This window comes from Euphorbia lathyris, chromosome 6 (genome assembly GCF_963576675.1).
Source record: "Euphorbia lathyris chromosome 6, ddEupLath1.1, whole genome shotgun sequence".
In the NCBI taxonomy this organism is placed as follows: Eukaryota; Viridiplantae; Streptophyta; class Magnoliopsida; order Malpighiales; family Euphorbiaceae; genus Euphorbia; species Euphorbia lathyris.
In genome coordinates, this window is record NC_088915.1 from 73809356 (window position 1) to 73821461 (window position 12106).

The following is a 12106-nucleotide window of genomic DNA, read 5'->3' on the forward strand; positions in this document are numbered from 1 at the left end:
ACGCCCTGCGCCCTACGTCCCTCTACGCCCTACGCATCTGTGCCCCTGGTTAGTTCGTCGAGTCCACGCCCCGCGCCCTGCGATTTGCGCCCTACGCATCTCGCCTCCCCTAGTCCTCGCGTCGTGTCTCCACCGTCCTCCCTAGAGTCGTCCATCCCTATATCGCACATGTCCCCTGCTCTGTCTCGTCCTCCTTCTAGTAATTCTCCTGTTCGAACCGAGTCAGTCACCAAGTCCACACACTCCACGTCCATACACAACCTGTACCCACAACAAACGTCCAACCCAATACCAAAACCCATACCATGACCACCCGAGCCCAACATGCCATTCACAAACCTCGTCAAATGCTTAATATAACCGCCTCTGCCCCTAAAGCCATATCCCCAATTCCCAAAACACCAATCCTAGCCTTACGTGATCCAAATTGGACACAGGCCATGACTGGCGAATTTGAGGCTCTAATTGAAAATAAGACGTGAGTACTAGTACCCCGTCCTAAGTTTGCTAATGTTATTCGTAGTTGGTGGATTTTCAGGCACAAAACAAACGCAGACGGTTCCTTCGAGAGGTACAAAGCCAGACTTATTGGCAATGGGTCAGGACAGTTGTCAGGTATTGATTGTGGTGAGACATTCAATCCCGTTGTCAAACCAGCCACTATCCGAGCGGTTCTTAGTATTGCATTATCCAGGAATTGGCACATCCGACAACTAGATGTCAAAAATGCTTTTCTACATGGGGATTTGAATGAAACAGTCTACATGCATCAACCATTGGGGTTCCATGATTCTCAATATCCTGATCATGTCTGTCTGCTGAAAAAATCACTTTATGGGCTGAAGCAGGCACCCCGAGCTTGGTATCATCGGTTTGCCACATTTGTCACCATAGTAGGTTTCATCAACAGTGTGTCTGATCATTCTCCATTCATTTATCAGCACGGTTCAGACACTGCCTATTTACTACTCTACGTCGATGATATTGTTCTTGTCACTTCATCCAATCGACTTCAGGCTTCCATTCTCTCCAAATTAAATTCAGAATTCACCATGAAGGATCTGGGGCCACTTCAATACTTCTTGGGGATCTCGGTTACTCAGTCATAGGGTTCTCTCTTTCTGTCTCAGAAAAAATATGCAACGGAAATCCTTGCCAAAGCCGGATTAGCGAATTACAACCCTGCCTCCACACCTGTCGACTCAAAGCAAAAACTCAGTGTATCATCTGGCTCTCCATACTCCAACCCTACAGAATACTCTCACTAGACCCGACATATCTTATGCGGTCCAACAGATATGCCTGTTCATGCACGATCCCAAGACCTCACACATGGTAGCCCTCAAACGCATCCTTCGGTAGATTCAAGGTACACTTGACTATGGTCTCACTCTTCTTGCATCCTCTCCAGGCCAATTAACATCCTACACTGATGCAGACTGGGCTGGGTGTCCTGATACTCGTCGTTCAACATCGGGATACTGTGTATTTCTTGGCGACAGTCTAATCTCTTGGTCAGCTAAACGGCAGCCTACTTTTTCCCGCTCCAGTGCTGAAGCAGAATACCGTGGTGTCGCCAACGTCGTGTCCGAAACTTGTTGGATTCAGAATCTTCTTCTTGAACTTGGCTGCCCAATCCAGAAATCTGCTCTTGTATACTGTGATAATGTCAGCGCCATTTACTTCACTGATAATCCCATTCACCATCATCGTACGAAGCACGTCGAGATGGACATTCACTTTGTTCGTGAACAGGTTAGAAAGGAGAGGTTCGCGTCCTGCACGTCCCGTCTCGATACCAAGCCGCTGACATCTTCACAAAAGGACTACCAACACCTCTTTTCGAAGACTTCCAGCATATTCTCAATGTTCGGTCTCCGAACCTTTCAACTACGGGGTGTATTAGACATAATTACTATTTAGTCCTTTATCTATTTGTAAAATAGTTAGTTCCCTATTTCTAGCCTACAGTATAGAATTAGTCATTCACTTAGATACAAACTGTAAACAGTATATATATCATTTGATACATCAATAACAATCACTGAACAATTCAAATTGTTACACAGACAACAATCAAGAACCCCTTCTAGGCTTACTTTGAAAGTTTCCAAATGTCATGGATTGTTAAATTTGATAACTTCCTCGACTGCTAGAAGTTTGTCGCAACTCACAAGACTAGAAATAACAGAATGTGAAATGGTGGAGCAAATAGTCGGGGCGAGTGCAGGAGATGAGGTGGAAGCCGAGATAGGATTCAGTCAGCTGAAACATTTGAAACTTTATTGTTTGGCAAAACTCACAAGATTCTGCTCAAGAAATGAAAAGCTTCAACTTCCCATCTTTGGAACAAGTAAATGTGCGAGAATGCCCCAACATGGAGATTTTTGTTCAAGGAGAATTATGGGCTCCAAATTTAGAGAGCGTACAAACTACAGAAGATGAAAATGAATGGCGTTGGGATGGCAGCCTCAGTGCTACTATACAAAACTTATTCGAAGAAACCGTACGTCACATTTACTTACACTATGGATTTTATTTCCTTTTCTTTTTTGTCTTCAATACATTCTTTATCAGCATTAGAATTCGAAAAAACTTGTGTTTGCAGGCTTTGAAGGGTTTCTAAGTTTGGTTTTATGATACCAGGGATTAGTTACCAAAATAGGTCTATGTCTTTCTGGTAAAGTATGAATTTAGGCTCCATGTACAAAGTAGCACCAATATAGGGTTAACATTTAAAAAAGTACCAATTTACGTCTCCATAACGGAATGTATCAATTTTACATGGAGAGAGAAACCAGAACTTAACGGATTAATATGAATGATGTGTGACATTCCGTTACCCAGATGTAAATTGGTATATTTTTTAAACGTTAAACCTATATTTGTTCTTTTTTGTAGTGCCTAACATGATACTTACCCCTCCTGCATATCCTTCTTCTAATTCAAAATGCCCAGCATTGTGCAGTTGTGGTTGGGTCTTCTTTACCCTGATCGTTCCTGTAACTGTTGTGGTTGGGAAGCATCATCTCCCTTTATTGACATCATCCACAGGAACAGGTACATATCAACAACATCGTCTATTGCTGGGATCACCAAAGGCTATGTTGTTTATAGCATAGCAATGGAATGTATATCGGCCAACCCATTGACATGCACCTAGCAAAAGCATATATTACATGCATTAAGATCCAAGGCTTCTTATTCCACAACAAGGATATCACTTTTTTTTATCAGTTAAATTTAAGGGTCAAATAACCATCAATGTTGAATATCAAGAGTTTGCAAGGCTTGATATACAAATTTTAGTCAAACTAAACAAAAGGCATTGATCATAAATGTTACTAATCCGAAACTAAACAAGACTGTAATGCTAATCTGAAACTAAACAAAAGGTATTGATCATCAATAAATAATTCGATTGAAAGACAAAAACAATAAATTGAAAGGAACCAATACAAAAACTTCATGTTTTTTTCCTTAAATAATGCATATTTAACAAGCAATAATGGATCTTATCAAAAAAAAAAAAACAAGCAATAAGGGATTACTTACTCTACAAATCAGCTTACTTGAACTCTTATTTTGTCCTGAGCCTGAGAAAGGAGTTTTCGCGGACAACATTCTGCAATCCTTTTTTTCATCTGATTTGATATGAGTTCCCAGAAGATCGGCTGAAGCACTCATATCTGGACATGAATTTTCTTCCATTTTCTTGACCATGGTTTTTCCTGGAAAAAGAAAATTAAAATCATCAAATGAATCAGATCGAATGCATATGAAAGTTGTTTTCCCTTCTCAACCATCCCAGCTCGCTAGAACTATTCTAGATCTGTTCATTTCTTAAACAATCCATCTATTGAGAATTCTTCTCATTTCTTAATAATTTCAAGCTAGAAGTTTACAATGGTTACCTTTCTTTCTCGCATCAGAAGCAGCCATTCTTACACCTCTCTCTCTCTCTCTTTGAACACAGAGCCAGACGACCATTAAAAAGAGAAGTTTGGAGGGATGACGTGCAGAAAGAGCCTCGATCGTATGACACCTACTGAAGCTGGCAAGAGCTGGATCACATGATGTCCGTGATTTGTAGAAGGAAAGTAAGGCACCAGCATAAAAACAAACTTGAGGGAATCTACAAATTTAAAATAAAAAAAAAAGGTGCAAGGGGCAAAAGTGTCCCTAATATTTTTGGTAAACAATTATAAGGTGCTTATTTTTTTACTTAACACATTAATAAATCCATCATATAAGATTCTTAAGTTTTATCTTAATCAATTCTTTAATCTTTCTATTTGTTTATGTAAATAAAAGTCCAAAAATACACTTAATATACTTGAAAAAATATATTATTTATTTTTTAAAATTGTAATTATTTTTTTAATATAATTTTTTTTTTGTAAAAAGTTGTGTGCAATGCACTTACATTAAACAAAAGAAAATTACAAAAATACTAATATACATAGTCATTAAATATGGCGAAAGAGCGTGTGAGAGAGAAAGCGAGGGCGAATTCTTTGGCGATGGGAGGCGCGACCGGTGGATCGTCGTTGGCGTTGGGGGATCGGACGTCGGGGAAGGCGAGGGCCGTAGATCTAGAGCGGGTCGGGGTGTTAGAAGGGGGGCGATGGGGGTAGCGGCGAGGATTTCCCGTGAGAGACGAAGGAGCGGGGAGAGAGTGCGGGACCGCTCTGTGGATCGGGATCGCCGGCTTGTAGGGATGGGGAGGGGCTGGATCTGGGGTTATACGATTCTGGAAAAGGAGAGGGGGTGTCGAAGAGGGCTAGGGTAGGGTGGGAGGCGTCGGCGGTGATTGGGGCTGACGGGGATGGGCTTCCTGTAGCGGATAGTGGGCTGGGGCGTGTCGCGGGGAATCCGGCTTGGGGGCCCGGATCTGGGATGGGCGTGCAGCGAGCCGGAGCTGGTGAGGAAGTGTCCCGCGTCTCGGAGCTGCCTGCGCCTGTCTCCTCATCATCGCAGGTCGCGCTGGCCGCCCTTGGCGAGCAGGGCGCTCCTACCTTGCTGGCCGCGCCTGCCGCGCATGCCATTCGGGCCCCGCAGGTCGCGCAAACCAATTTGGTTTCACATGCCGTGCATTCTGCGCAGGCTGTGCATGTCGTGCAGGCCGAGCAGGCCGCGGGAAATCCAATTTCGGGCCCTGCTTCCGGGGAGTTGGGCATCATGCGCCCAGAGCATATTAGGGATCGGGCTTTGACCCCCTGCCCTAGTGTTATCCAGGGCCAGCAGCAAATTACGAATTCAGTAGATAATCGTGTTTATCAGAAGGATTGGGGAAATTCCTCCTGGAGGGATAAGGTGTTGGGGGTGGTTGAGGAGGAACCCATGATGGAGGAGGATACTATCGAGGATGATTATGAGGACTTCCTTTCCGACTCCGATATTGAGGATGGAGAGCCAGAGGATCCGCTGTGTCCTAGGATCCGTCTTTCATCTGAAGACAAGCGTGTCCTAAGATCTAAGTGGAAATTGGCGTTAATTGTCACTGTTCTGGAAAAAGGACACTACACCATAGATGGTCTATTGCAATACAAAATACATGTGTTGCCTGTGAAGTGTTGCTAGTGATGTGATTAAATTTCATCTATTCCAACGCTTTCTAAAAAGTGTTGGAATAGATATATTAAATTTTTCAACTCCTGTTTGTTAGGACACTATTTTTAAAATGTTGGTAGAACTATTTTTAAAGTGTTAGTAAAGATAAAAACTAAATTTTTGATTGGAAAATTTTGAGTTTGGAGGGAAGACTTATTTTATTTCCCTCCATTTAAATTATTTTGGGTAATTACCCTCCCTCAACATATCTTCTCTCTCAACTCGACTAAAAAATGACTCTCCATATGCTCACATCTGCTCTCTCGTGCGGTTCAAATCAGACAGCCCATTTATTTCCGATTAGGCAGGGCTAGGCGGACTGAGGCGAAATGAAGCGGCATTGGGCGGAGCTAGGAGCAAATCGCCGCCTTGCTATTTTTGCAGCGTTCTTCATATATTTGGGCATTGAGAAATATCCTAATCCCTAAAACCAAAAATTGAAGCCTCTAGAAAACCTAAAAAGCTCTATAAACTTCATAGAAGAAGGCCAGAAGAAATGTGAGAATAATCGAAGACCAGAAGAATCGTTCGAAGAATTGAAGACCAGAAACCTAGAAAACGCGATAAAGTTCTTCGTCTTCTCACTCAGGTAAGGTAAGCTTTTCTTCCTTTGATTCTATTTCTTGTTTTTGATTCTGTATTCTGTAGTCTAGCATTGAATTTGATTTCACTTTATTAAACTGTGTAGCATTAAATTGGTGCCTTAACGGGTTTTCATGGGTAGTTTTCAGTTTATTATTGTAAAATGATGTTGTTTATGAAGGAACTTTGGGGATAAGCTGTTGTAACATTGACTGTTTTCTGTTCTACTGTAATTATATGGGAATTATGGTTCTTAAATCTTATCTGAGCTTTTCATATAAGATTCCTAAGCAATTTAAAATTTCTTGGAAATGTATACGAAGGATATGAAACTCATGTAATTGCTTTCTTCATTTCAAGAGCAGTTTCAGTTCAAGGAAATGTATATGAAGGATATGAAACTCCTGTACTTTTTTTTTAATCAAAATTAGAAAAGACCAGATAAAAATATAGGTGAGAACATGGCAAAGTAGAAGCATGAAGTTTTACAGTTTCAAATAACAAATTCTAAAGAGTAGGCAAACATGTGCAATTGAAAACATTAAGGTGAAGATAATATGTAGAAGTCATCATTAGTAATTAATAGAAGATAGCCTTCTCCAATTGATCCATCTAACGAGAAGAAACAAGAGAAAACAGCTCCACTGAAATTGTGTGTATTCTGAATCCCTTGAATACTTCCCAACTGTCAAAATGCATATATTGTACACATAAAATAAGAATCAATATTTTTTCGATCACCCTTACCATAATTTCCCCCAGTTTCAAATGATAGGTAAGTCTATATTGCTTCCCAAAGTAACAACACTGGGCGCCCTTAAGGCAATGAGAACTCACATTGCTTGAGCCCTAGGCACTCAGCCTGAGCAAAGTGAGGTTCTACTTAAGAGAAGGGGCAAAACATATAAAAATAGTAATAGTAAGTTTCATAAAATATAGACTCTTATAAGTTATATATCATCTCTTTGTGGGTTAGAAAACTCTTTATTTGTTTTCATTTTCTTGTATTTTTTTTAGTTCTTATGAAATTGGCTGTCTGCTCTCTTTTTCTTTTTGAAGAAACAAACGTCTCTCTCCAATTAATTTGTTAAAATTCTGCTAAAAATTCCTATTCTTCATGTACTCTTACATATACTTAATTTGTTTTGGAAACTAAAATCAAAGTTAAAAGACAAACGTTTCTCCCAATTAATCTTCTAAAGTTTTGCTAACTTCCTATCCTCCTTGTTCAGTTGGTACCTTGATTATAGGGATTAGACTACAAAACCAAAAGGAGTAAATTCCATAATTGTAGGAATTAGATATAGCAAAGGGGTAAGCACAAAGCGTGTTTGCTCACCTCAAATAACAAACAGGGTCACTTTGGTTCACCGGTTTGATATTGATTTATTAATTGATCCTAGTTCTTAACGGGTCAACAATCAGACCAAATACATGATTGATTTGCAGTCGAACCAGTCGGCCCGATCCGGTTTTTAAAATATTGCTTTCAAACATAAGGATGAGATATTGATACAATTAGCAATAAAATCATAAAAATAACAGAACATAATTTAAGCATGACAAAACAAAATTGAGCTTCTCCATACACTTCAATTGAAAGATTTGATTTAGAAGAATAAAGTTTCATTAAAAATCTCTAGTGCCTCAAAAGAAAAATGAATCAGACAAGTGCGTGATATCATATCAAATAATTGAAGGTGATGGTCAACTTCCCTCACCAAATCCAATTCTTTCTTTATTTTTTTTGTGGTAGATTGGCACACATTATGACATGTTTGTTTGGAATGAAGAGATGGTAATAATGAACACAAAAGACAGAGATACTCAAATCATTAGGGTCTGATCTAAAAACCTTCATTATGAGTCGACAGACTAGTTGTTTCCAGAATGAGAATTAACCCCTATAAATAGGAAAAGTCATCTCATCTATCATCTTATTGAAAAAGTAGCAAATTCTATTCACTCCTTTTTTATCACAATTAATGTAGACCCAATTATGCTCATCTACTTGAGAGTTTCATGGCCTAAATTCTCACCACAAATTTAACTTGTTCAAGTGCTCTTTTTACTGTTTTCTTTTTGCTGTGTTGACCCTCCAGCTGTATATCTTCAGTGGTGTTCACATGGACCTTAAAATGATCAAAATGAATTTAATCATTTACTATTAGATATAAACTTGTTAGAATTAATGTGGAGATTAAAATAATTATAAAACTTGGATCTAATAAGTCTAGAGTTATTATTCTGAAACTAGTACTGCTTACAGAAGTTTCTATTCACAATTCAGGCGGAATTTCGGGTCTAAATATCCTGAAGAAGATAATTCTGAGCCCGGATTTGATGCTCTCCGAGCATATGATAGCATTGCTACTATCTCTAAGGCCGTCCAGAGAATGTTGTCTTGGAACACAAGCAGTCCAGAATCATTGTTGAATCATATACTCTCAAGTAAGTTCAGTGGTTTAAGTGGTGAAATACGTTTTAAAGCAGGGAAGCTATTGAATAGTTCTAAACTCAGAATAGTGAATGTAGTTGGAAAGAAGTATAAAGAGAGACTTCTGGTTGCCAGGTTCTGGATTCGTGAATGCAAATGGACCTGATTCCATTGGACTGGAAGGTCCTGTGAATTGGCTTGGGGGATCTAAAGCGAGTTCTAAAAAAGTTATTGTTGCAGTATGTATCATTAGTTAATACTTTCTTGCTGATGTTTTTATCTTTTAAGTTTTGATTCAATTATGTTGGTCAGGTTTGGTTCCTGGAACACCAAAGCAATCCTGAATTCAGAGGTCCATTGAAGAATCAGATTGGAACTGCAGTATTGTTCACTCTCTCTTCTCTATTCTTTGCTCATAGTAACTGTTATACATATAGTTCTTTCTCTATTTTATTCCGATTTTCCTGACAGGATTTTATTCAGATCCTATGCTGCATGGAAACGCCTCTTCAGTAGTGTTTTTGAAATCATTCTAATTTGCTAGATTGAGTCTTGAGGCCCTTGTGATGCTTTTTGCTATCTCTTTTTTACCTGAAACTATGAAACTGCTCATTCAACAGGTATTTCAGAAAGAATCCCCAATTGCAGAAGATTTTCCAAAGCCATATTGAAGCTATCAGAGGATGGGAAGCTTAAAGACTTGGAAGAAAAATAGTTTCGTCCATCATCAGAATAGAGAACACCACTGATGACTGAACTGAAAGCTTGAGGCTGAAAAGTTTCATAGGGCTCTTCCTTATTTCCGGGGCTACTTCTACAATTTGCTTTCTAATTTTTCTAGTTCGTTTGTTCAAAAACTTTTGGTGATTCAATGGATATGAAGAAAAAAGTATAATATAACAAGGCCGGTATTTCTTCTGAAAATAACGTCGCACCCTTTTCTAGGGAGAAATAAGTATAGTCTATATTATGGTTGTATGATAATATTATATTTTTTTCACATGATAGTAAAGTATTTGTAATAAATGATCCTATTGTTTAAATAAAAAATTGCTTTTAAATTTTGTGTTGTATCTATTAAAGAATGTGTTGTAACAAACATAACATGTTATATAAAAAAAAGTGTTGCAATTATATATAAAAGAGTTGTTAGGATCTAAAAACGTTAAATTAGAAAGTGTTGCAAATGTATACAAAAAGAGTTGTTTCAGACTAAAAATGTTAAAAGACAAAGTGTTGTAAATGTGTAAAAAAGTGTTGCTTTTAAAAAACTGTGTCGGAAATAAAGTGTTGTAAAAATATACTAAAGTGTTGCTTAAATTTTTTCGACAATAGTGTTACCGGATCTATGGTTATGCCAACACTTTCATTGTAGTTGCCATAGGGAAGAAAACTGTTGGTATAGACATGGACGGTAACACTTTTATTGATGTTGCCAAAAATTTGAAAAAGTGTTGCTATTGATATTTATGGCGACACGCAAAAACCCAACACTTTTTTATAAGCAAAAGTGTTGCCTTTATGTCTAAGCCAACACTTTTATGGTCTTTGCCAACACTTATTGCCTGTTGCAGTAGACCATCTATGGTGTAGTGGGATTAGCTTCAATTACTTTGCCCAGAGGATCCAGGCTCAATGGGCAAAGAAAGGAAAGGTTACCATTACAGATCTTGAAAATGACTATTATGTCATTAAATTTACAAGGGCTGAGGATTTCAATGCTGTTGTTAATGGTGGACCTTATATTATCTCCAATCATGTTTTGGCGCTGAGACCTTGGGTCCCAACTTTCAATCCTCATGATTGCTCTGTAAACAGGATCCTTACTTGGGTTAGGTTCCCAGGCTTACCTATTGAATACTACAGTGATAGATTCTTGAATAAGATTGGTAGCCTTGTTGGGAAAGTCCACCATGTTGATAAGACTACCGTTGGGGCAGTAAGGGGCAAGTTTGCCAGGGTTTGTATTGACATTGATCTCGCTAAGCCTCTTTTCTCCAAATTCTGTGTTCAGAATAAGGTCTTTCATATTGAATATGAAGGTATACACAATATCTGCTATGAATGTGGTATGTTTGGCCATACCTTTGATGGATGTTCTAGAAAGAGGAAGATGGTGGAGGAGATGGTGAAACCTATCATAGGCAGAGCTGAGGAGAGTCAGGGGGAAGAAAGGAATTTTGGCCTATGGATGCTTGCCAAGAGGTCAGTTAGAAGGAAGCCACGTGCTAATGCTGCTACAAGTCATTCTCCAGATATCAGTAAAGAGATGACATCTCTCTAGATTGCTCCTGAGATCAAGGTCAGGCCCCCTGATATCAAGAAGGGTGGTGATGCTGGTATGGATTCAGCATCCGGTTCGGTGTCTTGTCTATGGAGGAAGGACAGGACTCAGATCCTTCCAATGAGCAGATAAATTTAAGCATGCCAGGTCTGGAATCGGCCGAGCCTGCCTCCATTCTGGGTAACTCTATTAATCCTCTCTTTGTCTCTAAAGCTAATGCCAAAAGGAGTCCCCAGACATTCCTCTCAGCAGGGAAAGTGTTGAATAATGAGGTTAGTAATTTGAATCCTCTTGTTGATGTTCCAATTGGAAAAGCTATAGGAGTTAATAAGTTGAATATGAAGAAACCCAAAGCTAAACCTAAAAAGAACCTTAATGGGTTGGATTCTTGGGATAAAAGGGGGCCTTCTGGTACCTCTTCTAGGCTCTTTGGAGCCCCGAATAAATACCTGATCTAGGGTATGGGCTTGTGTCAGTAGTCTTCCTTTCTGATGGACTTCTTTGTTTGGAATGTTAGAGGTGCGGCGAGCAAGGCAACCCGCATCCATGTTAATGATCTTATTAAACAATTTAATCCTTCTTGTTTTGCTCTTCTAGAGACCAAGGTTAGTGGTTCCAAAGCAGATGAGGTGGTTAGAAAGTTTAAGAATTGGAATTGTGTCAGATCGGAGGCTACTGGTCGGGCAGGGGGGTTTTGGCTCTTTTGGAAGCCAGGTCAAGTCAATATTGACATTGTTAGTTTGGACAGTCAGTTCATCCATAGTAAGGTGTGTTACCCTGGTAATAAACCTTTCTTTGTTACCTTTGTTTATGCCGGTCCTGTTTTGACTAACCGGAGAAGGCTATGGGAGATCCTATATTCTATTAGCTCTAACATGGTGGATGTTTGGTTGGTGGGTGGGGATTTTAATGACATTTCCCTTATGAGTGATCAGAGAGGAGGGGGTAATCATTATGTGAACCGGTGCCTTAATCACAAGCAAAGTATGGAATCTTTGCGGGCTTTTGGACCTGGGAGCCGCCGGTCACAAGTTTACCTGGAAAAGGAATAGTGTGTTTGTTCGATTGGACAAGGTTTACACTAATGTTGCTGCTATCTATAGATTTCCCGAGGTCAATGTGCTTAATCTCCCTTTCCGTCACTCTGACCATTGCCCTATCCTCGTTAAGATGGTTAAATTTAATCGACT

At 39.4% G+C, this 12106-nt stretch overlaps 1 long non-coding RNA gene across 1 annotated transcript; it reads right to left on the bottom strand.

Annotated features, from left to right (window-relative positions):
• Positions 1 to 2173: 2173 nt before the first annotated feature.
• Positions 2174 to 4014, bottom strand: LOC136232228 (uncharacterized). Its single transcript, XR_010690412.1, has 3 exons — positions 3915 to 4014; positions 3556 to 3731; positions 2174 to 3159 (listed from the first exon to the last, which is right to left on the bottom strand). It is a non-coding gene; the product is annotated as an uncharacterized lncRNA (long non-coding RNA).
• Between the last annotated feature and the right edge of the window lie 8092 nt (positions 4015 to 12106).